The 11,364-nt window shown below is 47.8% G+C and overlaps 1 pseudogene; it reads left to right on the top strand.

The window, feature by feature from the left end:
* Positions 1–11,364, top strand: part of LOC133107602 (uncharacterized) — a 980,437-nt pseudogene that overhangs the window by 208,667 nt on the left and 760,406 nt on the right.

Raw genomic sequence — 11,364 nt, 5'->3', positions numbered from 1 at the left:
GGTTATGAATACATATCCTGAAAAATGTCTGTGTTCTATTTTTATTCATCCATTGGAATAAAACTGGGTTAGGAAGAAACACAGAGACAGCGAAGTAGTTACAGAATTACAAAATGTGTTTTAAATACAGAATAAGTGACTACATTGGTGACAGCCAGGAATTGTTGGCACAAGTGACAAATAACAGTGAACCAAATGCATAAAAAGGTAAAATGCTTTTATTGCTGGGCAAAATGTGCTCATTTGTACCCAAGGTGAACATTGTACTTGCACTGTACTTTCAGGGTATTTTGACCCTTGAATAAGAGAACAGTGCCTCCACTGTGGCTTTACTTCTGTGAGGGTAAGTGAGTGTGTACCAGGCTGCAGGGGGCTGTACGGGGCTGCAGGGGGTGTACCAGGCTGCAGGGGGGTGTACCGGGCTGCAGGGGGCTGCAGGGGGGTGTACCGGGCTGCAGGGGGCTGTCCCAGGCTGCAGGGGGCTGTACGGGGCTGCAGCGGGTTGTACCAGGCTGCAGGGGGGTGTACCAGTCTGCAGGGGGCTGTACGGGGTTGCAGGGGGGTGTACCAGGCTGCAGGTGGGTGTACCAGGCTGCAGGGGGGTGTACCAGGCTGCAGGTGGGTGTACTGGGCTGCAGGGGGGTGTACCGGGCTGTAGGGGGGTGTACCGGGCTGCAGGGGGGTGTACGGGGCTGCAGGGGGGTGTACCAGGCTGCAGGGGGCTGTACCAGGCTGCAGGGGGGTGTATGGGGCTGCAGGGGGGTGTACCAGGCTGCAGGGGGCTGTACGGGGCTGCAGGGGGGTGTACCAGGCTGCAGGGGGGTGTACCGGGCTGCAGGGGGCTGTACGGGGCTGCAGGGGGGTGTACCAGGCTGCAGGGTGGTGTACCGGGCTGCAGGGGGCTGTACCGGGCTGCAGGGGGCTGTACGGGGCTGCAGGGGGGTGTACCGGGCTGCAGGGGGGTGTACCAGGCTGCAGGGGGCTGTACGGGGCTGCAGGGGGTGTACCAGGCTGCAGGGGGGGTGTACCAGGCTGCAGGGGGGTGTACCAGGCTGCAGGGGGCTGTACGGGGCTGCAGGGGGCTGCAGGGGGCTGTACGGGGCTGCAGGGGGGTGTACCAGGCTGCAGGGGGGTGTACCGGGCTGCAGGGGGGTGTACCAGGCTGCAGGGGGATGTACCAGGCTGCAGGCTGGCCCTGGTGGGGGGGCTGGGGGGGCTCGTAGCAGTCATCATGGCCCCCCCTCCACACTCGGGCCCTGTGGTCAGCTGGCCCTGTTAGCGCGATGCACACGCCGCCCTCCTCTCACACAGCGCCTGGACCAGAGTGAAGGGGACAGCGTGCGCTTTGGATCCTCAACCAGCAGGGGGCAGCGTGCGTGCAGTGCCTCTCCGTGCAGAGTGAGACCTGGAGCAGAGTGAGACCTGGAGCAGAGTGAGACCTGGAGCAGGGCAGAGTGAGACCTGGAGCAGGGCAGAGTGAGACCTGGAGCAGAGTGAGACCTGGAGCAGGGCAGAGTGAGACCTGGAGCAGAGTGAGACCTGGAGCAGAGTGAGACCTGGAGCAGAGTGAGACCTGGAGCGGAGCAGAGTGAGACCTGGAGCGGAGCAGAGTGAGACCTGGAGCAGAGTGAGACCTGGAGCAGAGTGAGACCTGGAGCAGGGCAGAGTGAGACCTGGAGCAGGGCAGAGTGAGACCTGGAGCAGAGTGAGACCTGGAGCAGAGTGAGACCTGGGGCAGAGTGAGACCTGGAGCAGAGTGAGACCTGGAGCAGGGCAGAGTGAGACCTGGAGCAGAGTGAGACCTGGAGCAGAGTGAGACCTGGGGCAGAGTGAGACCTGGAGCAGAGTGAGACCTGGAGCAGAGTGAGACCTGGAGCAGGGCAGAGTGAGACCTGGAGCAGAGTGAGACCTGGAGCAGAGTGAGACCTGGGGCAGAGTGAGACCTGGAGCAGAGTGAGACCTGGAGCAGAGTGAGACCTGGAGCAGGGCAGAGTGAGACCTGGAGCAGAGTGAGACCTGGAGCAGAGTGAGACCTGGGGCAGAGTGAGACCTGGAGCAGAGTGAGACCTGGAGCAGAGTGAGACCTGGAGCAGGGCAGAGTGAGACCTGGAGCAGGGCAGAGTGAGACCTGGAGCAGGGCAGAGTGAGACCTGGAGCAGAGTGAGACCTGGAGCAGAGTGAGACCTGGAGCAGAGTGAGACCTGGAGCAGGGCAGAGTGAGACCTGGAGCAGAGTGAGACCTGGGGCAGAGTGAGACCTGGAGCAGAGTGAGACCTGGAGCAGAGTGAGACCTGGAGCAGAGTGAGACCTGGGGCAGAGTGAGACCTGGAGCAGAGTGAGACCTGGAGCAGAGTGAGACCTGGAGCAGGGCAGAGTGAGACCTGGGGCAGAGTGAGACCTGGAGCAGAGTGAGACCTGGAGCAGAGTGAGACCTGGAGCAGAGTGAGACCTGGAGCAGAGTGAGACCTGGAGCGCTGTAGTCCCCCAGCTTTGGGCCCGTGCACCGGGCTCTCCATCAGCAGGCAGAGCCCGCGGATCAGACTCCCGTGCGAAATCTGGTCTGAGAGTACGATCCAGCGCCGCTCTCCAGCCAATGAGGGAGGGCCGGCTGGTTGCCAGGCAGTTACGGATTCTTTATTTATTTTATTTGTTCTTTTTTTTTTTTTTTTTTCTTTTCTTTTAAAAGCTGGAGGGGTGGATGTGCGTCAGCGCGCGAGGGCATCGGAGACGTGACGGGCACGGGGAAGCCAGAGCGGGCGCTCAATCCCGTTTTTTCCTCCTGCAGCGCTCTTTCCCAATTACAACGGCAAGGATAACCTCTTCGCTGGACCATCCAGCCCTTGACCATGATTACGGGCCTTATAATCACGTGTGATCCCTCCATACTGCGCGGGATGAGACACAGCAACATGACAACTAAAAATACCCCCCCGCAGGGATCAGCGCAAATAAGCTGCCCCACCCCTCCCCCTCAGTCTTCATCAGAAGAAACGCAAACGGGCGTAAGATGGCTCCAGCTAGTACTCTATGGTATTTATTCAGCCGAACAGGAAACCCTTTATTTGACCTAACAGCTCTTTATGATTGTAGAACAAACAGTAGGGTGGAGTAGGAGAGCCAGTAAAACCACTGTCTGCATCCAAAATCGCACACTACGTACTACACACTGTGTACTACACACTACGTACTACACACTGTCACGTATGCGTTCATTCGGCATACTTAAGGCAGCTGTAGTGTGCAGGTAAAAAGATGGCTGACTTTGCCATAGAATACCGGTGCTTTCAGCACAGCACACGTTGATGACGGCACCAAGTCGGTGACTTTGTGTAAGGAAATCTGAAAAAAAGGTTTTAAACTTAAATACTGTATATCGATGGATTTTAACTATGTTCTGCTAAGTATAGTGAAAGGTAAAACTTGCAATTAAATTGTTGAACTCTTTCACCGCTTCTTTGTTTGCTTGGGTTGTGACCTGGCGTAGTGCATTGTGGGATACTCACACCTGTGTAGGGTCCAGTGTTCGCATCCTATGACATTTCACAGAATGACTGGTTACATACTTTTTTTTTGGTTAAGTACTAATAGTATTTTGAAGCCATACATAATAAACTAGTATGCCATTTTGAATGGATCCACTGTTTTACCGCCATGAGGGTCAGAGGTCGAAGGTGGAATGTTGAAGTTGAAGGCGGGGGGAATCACATGATGTGAGTGAGCAGAATTGCACTGCACTATATTATTAATTACTTTAATATTCATATTATTATATTCTGTGTAACACACCTCATTTGATGGATAGCTGGAAGGCCACGCCCCTCTGTCCAAGACTTAACCCCAGGGTCATATGGGCAATAAGCCTCTCCCCTGCCCCTCCCATCCCCCCCCTGTCCGTGTGATAGGACATGGACATAGGCAAAGCAGCTTGTCTAATGTAGCAGGTGAAGATATTCCCTCTGGGTTTTGTAAACCATATGCAAGTAAAATATTTAACCCTAACAAACTCTGTATGATTTCAAGAGTGATAAAATGGACTCTAGAAGGGATCTCCTCACTCAGCATCTAAATACACAACTGCTATTAACCTTTAACCTGTCAGTGTTTACAATGAGACATTTAGACAATATAGGCTCCTGTATCTGTGTCGTCAAATGGCATTAGAAATTTCATGGATTAAGCATAATTCCTATGGAACTACAGTGTGTTTACTAACTAACCACATCACCCGCCAGTATAACTTCAGGCCATTATCCTGCAAAATTCCTGACGGTACAGAGGTTAAGGATTCCATGATTCCACTGTGTTTGCGGTACGATGTTGTTCCGGCGTTTTGTTTTTGCAGTGCATCAAATGACCACATGAGGGCAGTGTAGTGCCTGTGCTGTCCTCTGTTTGAGTGGAAGGTGGCGCGACGCACTGGACAGCAAATTAGCCGGATTAGCGGAGCAAACCGCCTCGCAGTTCGGTGCGCCGTAGATCTACTTTACTGGAACAGTTTACTTCCTAATCTTTACAGAGCTCCGTGAATTACTACTGACGAACGGCAAGGATGATGACCAGCCAAAAGCAGCCCCTCCCCTCTCACCGCAGAGAAACGGATCAGAAGGAACATTCGTGAGACCGCTTGCCCCTCCCTCCCGTCTTTCACACCGCCGCAAACACTCACATTCACCCCTTCGTGGCGCTGCCTACGAATTTTATTATAAAAGATTTTATATTTATAAAAAAGAAAAAAGATGTGTAAGACAACACGGCGGTTGGCTGCATTAATACCTGCTCCTGAAAATGCTGCGGGTCTTTCGCTTTGAAAGTTTGGCTGATCTGATTAAATGTATGGAAATATCCAGCACGACTGAAGCCAACTGCGGTACGGAGAAAAGAGACTGGATTACAGGAATTCCCGTCACTGATATTCTTTTACAGACCAAGCTCACATACACATCATACAGTGTGACAAAGACGATGACACACATAGACAAAACAAAAAGTATTTACAAAAAATAAAAATAAATAAAAACATAAATGTTACCACATAGAGGCTATGCCCGTTTTTGAAGACCCCCTGCGTTAGGCCTTCCCACTGGGAAAACAACCGTTCTCACAATCCTAGCATAGGCTCCTTTGTACCCCTATAAGTTCAGAAATAAAACTATTAACTCAGTTCAGCATTATTTGAATCAAGGTACAGTGAAATACTATTTCACAACAAAATTACTGTCCATTACACTAGCATTTCGCCTTTCCACTTTAGTATTTGGGTTTTCTTGTGGAACTGCTGTTTATGGTCGATGGTTTCGCCCCAAGCTTCCCCTGAGTGCAGCTACCCTTCACAGCACAGCAACAGTAGTGTGCACAAATTTGGGCACCCCTGGTCAAAAAGCCTTTTACAATTAATATCTGAACAAGTGAACAGAAGCAAACCTGACCTCTAAATGATACGTTTAATGAAATGTTGAACATGACACATTTCTTAAAATTTTAAAGCAAGATTATTTTACTTTTATTTAAAATTTTGACAGTTTAAAAATCATAGAAAAAGGAAAAAGGCCCTGTGCCAAAGGTTTGGAACCCTATCAGTTAGTACTTTAACTCCTCCTTGGGCCACTATAACAGCTGGTAAATGCTTCCTGTAGCCAGCTCAGAGTCTTTCTCAAGTCTCGCTATTAGAATTTGCCTTGAGAAAAAGCATGATGATCCACCATGATGGACCCCAAAGCATGACCCCAAAGCATGATGGATCCACCTCCAAGCTCCAAGGTGTTCTCTACAAAGGCTTCACCCTTTTTCTCCAAACATACATTCTTTGGTAGTGGCCAAAAAGTAAAAAAAAAAAAAATTGTAGCATTTTGCAGTGACCGTGTGGGTTCTTCTGAGCATTTCTCACATTCTATCTTGTAAAAATCTTTCTTGGTCTTCCAGACCTTGCCTTGAGTTCAACTGTTCCATTTATCCTGATAATGTTTCCAACAGTGGAAATAGTTGAATAACATTGAGAGAGTTTTTGTAGCCTTCTCCTTCTTGGTGGAAATTAACCATCTTCATTCTGAACGGAACCCACGATTCAGCCCTGGAGTTATACTCACCTGACTCACTGAAGCCCTAATGAGTAACCTGGGTCTGGGCCTTAGTAATCATCTTTTTAAAAAGTAACAAAGAATAATCCAAAAGTGCTCCCAAACTTTTGCACAGGGCCCTTTCCTTTAAAAGGAAGTTTTTTTTATAAACAGTAAAAAATGAAAATAAAAAGCAATCTTGCTTTAAAATTTGCAGTCATGTTTAACTCCGTACCATTTAGAATTCCGGTTTGCTTTCAATCACATACAGATTCATGTTAACAGACATTTAAACCAGGGGTGCCCAAATTTTTGCACCCCACAGTAAATACTAGACAAAACAGTGACCGCCACCTACGCACACTCACACAAACAAACACACACACACACACACACACACACACAGTTACACTCTCTCACACACACGTGCACACACACAGACACACATTTACACCCTCTCTCTCTCTCTCTCTCTCTTTCTCACACACACACACGCATACACAAACACATACACTCTCTCTCAATGTTTTGCAGAAGATCATCTCTGAACATACAATATGTCGAACCTTGAAGTGGATGGGCTACAGCAGCAGTAGACCAATAAGTAAAAAAAAAAAAGAAGGTGTAATCGCTGCCTAATAAAGTGGTCACTGAGTGTGTGTCGGGTGGGGGGGTTTCGGGTACACAAACCTTGTTTTCTATCGGCCTCCAAAGCCTTCCACCTGTTATGGGCGGGGCCCTGACCCTCAGCACAATGCCGTAATCACCCTGGTCGTTCGTAGGGGTGGGATTACTGGGACATCCCTAAGCGCATAATGCTGGTCTTAGACGCCTTGCATCTGGTGGCATTTCCACTGGATATTGGATATGCCGTAATTACACCCGGAGAGGAGCTGGACAATCTGGGATTATGTATACGCGCGGGAATATCTCCCAGCCGCTGCCCCGAACACTCCAGTGTTCAGGGCCCAGTGTTCAGGGCCCAGTGTTCAGGGCTCAGTGTTCAGGGCTCAGTGTTCAGGGACCAGTGTTCAGGGCTCAGTGTTCAGGGCTCAGTGTTCAGGGACCAGTGTTCAGGGCCCAGTGTTCAGGGCTCAGTGTTCAGGGCCCAGTGTTCAGGGCCCAGTGTTCAGGGCTCAGTGTTCAGGGCCCAGTGTTCAGGGCCCAGTGTTCAGGGCTCAGTGTTCAGGGCTCAGTGTTCAGGGCCCAGACTGCCCAGGTGCAGGCCTGTGGTTTCTCAGGGCCCTGTGCGTTCAGGCCCCCATCTGCCTGCCAGAGCAGGGTGGCCGTGCCACTGCCTGATCACCTGGTGACTGAATGTCAGAAACCACACAGAAAGGCTGTCTCCTTCCATCGCCCCGCATGTTGGCAGAACCTCCTTGGATACAGCAGCACACCAGCAACCGTCTTCCTGTTTCACTGTCAACATCTGGGCCTGCAGTACTGTACCCAGTTGTATGAACTAGTTTTAATCAAAAACTCTGCAGATTGTCTCTTATGTGATCTCTTTTGAGGCAATACTGTATGTCACAAAACAGAAATAGATTGTCTCGATTGGTCAGTGTCATGTGGAGGTTGTTTCTGGCAAGCCGTGTAGATATTCATTCAACTTCCGTAGCTTGCTTCTGTCTTGGCTAGCTGTCCATTTGTCCTATCAAGCTGTCCATAAAACCTCCCTAGCTGGACTAAATCGCCAGCTAGTTCACTAGCTAAGTCAGAAACATCAAGAAAGTGTAGCTAGTTCTCTAGCTACACGTGTTGTTGGCTAGCTTGGCTAGTCACTGGCTAGCTAGCTACAGAAGTCACCTAAATCTCAAAATGGCCATTTTATGAACGTCCTGTGGCATTTCTTGTATTTTACGTGACCGAATACCTGTGTCCTACATCTATGTCTTATCACATTTATACCAAGGAAAACTGAACTGAAAATCCTTTTCGATTCATGTCATTCTGGAAAACTGTTGTTCCACAGGAAGAAAATTAACCAGGAAACATCTAATCAAACTTTGCTTGGTACGCTTTGCCTCAGAACATACTTCATGGTTCTCTTTGTTTGTTCATAAGACTCCCAAGGACTGCGGTGGACTGGGGGACCCCCTTAGCACTGGGGTCTTCAGAAGATTCATACATTGGCCAAGGTCTTATGGTCTTGTGGCTTTCATTTCCACCTTAAAACCAATGGCCATCTGTTGTCTCATCTCATTCTCTCACAATCTTCTTTATCAGCAGTCCTGGGTTAGTATTTGTTTGGGATTCAAATACTTTTCTATACTCTATTGATCTTGCCTGGTTCATTTCAGCCTGCAAGGAGGAGCAGATGGGTGGGGTTTATACTTTTGTTTCTCACCCCACCAAGGTTCTTGATAGTTTGTAGTTCTTGATTGTTTGTAGATATTGCTAGTTTGGCAATGCTAATCTATAGTCACACTCTTTATTTTACCCCAGACAAATATTTTATTGCCTGACTTCCGTAATTTACTGGAACCGCAATTCTCTTTTTAATGGAGCCTGCAATAATCTTTCAAGCATACAAGCCAAAGAGAGTCAACAGATGAAGTGCTGACAGTGCCGGTTAGAGTTAGGGCAAGGGGCTAAGATTAAGGTTAGGCAAGGGGCTAGTTGTTATATTTAGGGTTAAAAATGTGAAATTCGTATACCCATATGTGCCAATATCTCCGTGACCATAAATGTGTCTGTGAGCTTCCTTCATAAACCTGTCAGATTGGACCTGCATTGTCCGTGGCTGAATCACAGCACAGTGTCCTTCTGACACCTGGGCAGGTCGCGCTGGATGGCCTGTCCTATGGCGGTCAGTGACTGAGAGGTCTAACTTGATAAATATTGATATCTGGAATTTGAAAAACAACACAGAGAAATCCAGACACGTGTGTGTACAACTGGAACTGGAAGCACACACACTCTCATCAAAAAACACAAAAAAACACAATCACAAACATAGATGCAGACACAAAAACACACTGGCTACATTCTCTCTCTCTCTCTCTCTCTCTCTCTCTCTCTCTCTCTCTTAAATTCTAATTCAAATTGCTTTATTGGCATGACAAAATTTGCATTTGTATTGCCAAAGCATGGCAAGGAACATGTTATAACAGGTGAAAATAACACAGTAATGGCCGCGTTTCCCGATTAATTGAACGCTTCAATTAATAAGGTCCTTAAGAACTTTCTTAGCTTAAGAACGTTCTTAACGCGTTCGGGAAACGCGGCCAATATCATTATATATTAAAAAAAAAAAAAAAAAAAAAAAAACAGGATAATAATTAACAATAATAAATCTATATATACACATATATATATATATATACACACATATACATGCACATGCATAGTCATACACACGTATATACACATATATACACACATACATATAATTAGACAGAATTTTTTGTAAGATACTAATAACAAGCTAATCTAATAATAACAGTTTATATAACAGGTAAATTCAATATGTGTGTGTGTGTGTGTGTGTGTGTGTGTGTTTGTGAGTTGTAGAATTGTATGTTTGTTTTGTCACTCACTGTCTCTGAGTATGTGACATTCAGACACATATTTTACTGCTATTTACTCTCTCTCCCTCTCTCTCTGTCTCTCTCTCTCATAAACACACACACATACATTACCTACCCCCTCCGCACACACACTCGCTCTCCCTTCTTGGCTCTCTATCTCTCTCTCTCTCTCTCTCTCTCCCCATGGGTTGGAGGCAGTGCTCTCTCTATCTCTCTCTCTCTCTCTCCCCATGGGTTGGAGGCAGTGCTCTCTCTCTATCTCTCTCTCTCTCCCCATGGGTTGGAGGCAGTGCTCTCTTTCTCTCTATCTCTCTCTCTCCCCCCATGGGTTGGAGGCAGTGCTCTCTATCGCTCTCTCTCTCTCCCCATGGGTTGGAGGCAGTGCTCTCTCTCTCTCTCTCTCTCCCCCCATGGGTTGGAGGCAGTGCTCTCTCTCTCTCTCTCTCTCTCTCTCCCCCCATGGGTTGGAGGCAGTGCTCTCTCTCTCTCTCTCTCTCTCTCTCCCCATGGGTTGGAGGCAGTGCTCTCTATCTCTCTCTCTCTCTCTTTTCCCATGGGTTGGAGGCAGTGCTCTCTCTCTCTCTCTCTCTCTCTATATATATATATATATATATATATATTTCTCTCTCTCTCCCCATGGGTTGGAGGCAGCGCGTGTGCAGCCACAGGGAGGGAGGGGGCAAAGGGGACTTCATACATTTTGATGACTGCACAGATAAGGTCAGCTGTGCACTGCTGTTGCCTGGCAACACTGCGACCCCCGCATCCGGGCAGAGTTTTGGGAACCTGAGAAGTCAAAAACGCGATTATCATGATGGCCATGATTGTACTAGGCCCGCCATGGGCTCCAGCATAGGCAAGTACAGTAAAGTACTGCCTCAAACACAAGTACAGTAAAGTACTGCCTCAAACACAAGTACAGTAGAGTACTGCCTCATACACAAGTACAGTAAAGTACTGCCTCAAACACAAGTACAGCAGAGTCCTGCATCATACACAAGTACAGTAGAGTACTACATCATACACAAGTACAGTAGAGTCCTGCATCATACATAAGTACAGTAGAGTACTACATCATACACAAGTACAGTAGAGTACTACATCATACACAAGTACAGTAGAGTACTGCCTCAAACACAAGTACAGTAAAGTACTGCCTCAAACACAAGTACAGTAAAGTACTGCCTCAAACACAAGTACAGTAGAGTACTGCATCATACACAAGTACAGTAAAGTACTGCCTCAAACACAAGTACAGCAGAGTCCTGCATCATACACAAGTACAGTAGAGTACTACATTATACACAAGTACAGTAGAGTACTACATTATACACAAATACAGTACTACATCATACACAACTACAGTAGAGTACTACATCATACACCAGTACAGTACTACATCATACACAAGTACAGTAGAGTACTACGTCATACACAAGTACAGTAGAGTACTACATCATACACAAGTACAGTAGAGTGCTACATTATACACAAATACAGTACTACATACACAAGTACAGTAGAGTACTACATCATACACAAATACATTACAGTACTGTGACATAATTTGACATGATTGCAGTTTTATTAAGTACATCTTATTTTCACTGTTCTTGTTTATGCACTCCCCCCCCCCCCCCCACACACACACACACCAGTGTGCATTGTCCATACGGAAGCCCCCCCCCACACACACACACACCAGTGTGCATTGTCCATACGGAAGGGGAGAGCAGATATTATTCACACATTGGGGGGAATCATCCTGTAGAAGGAGTGGG

The sequence above is a fragment of the Conger conger genome, chromosome 13 (assembly GCF_963514075.1).
Source record: "Conger conger chromosome 13, fConCon1.1, whole genome shotgun sequence".
Lineage (NCBI taxonomy): Eukaryota > Metazoa > Chordata > Actinopteri > Anguilliformes > Congridae > Conger > Conger conger.
Note: the sequence above shows the minus strand (reverse complement) of the source record. Positions and strands in the feature narration are given on the sequence as shown.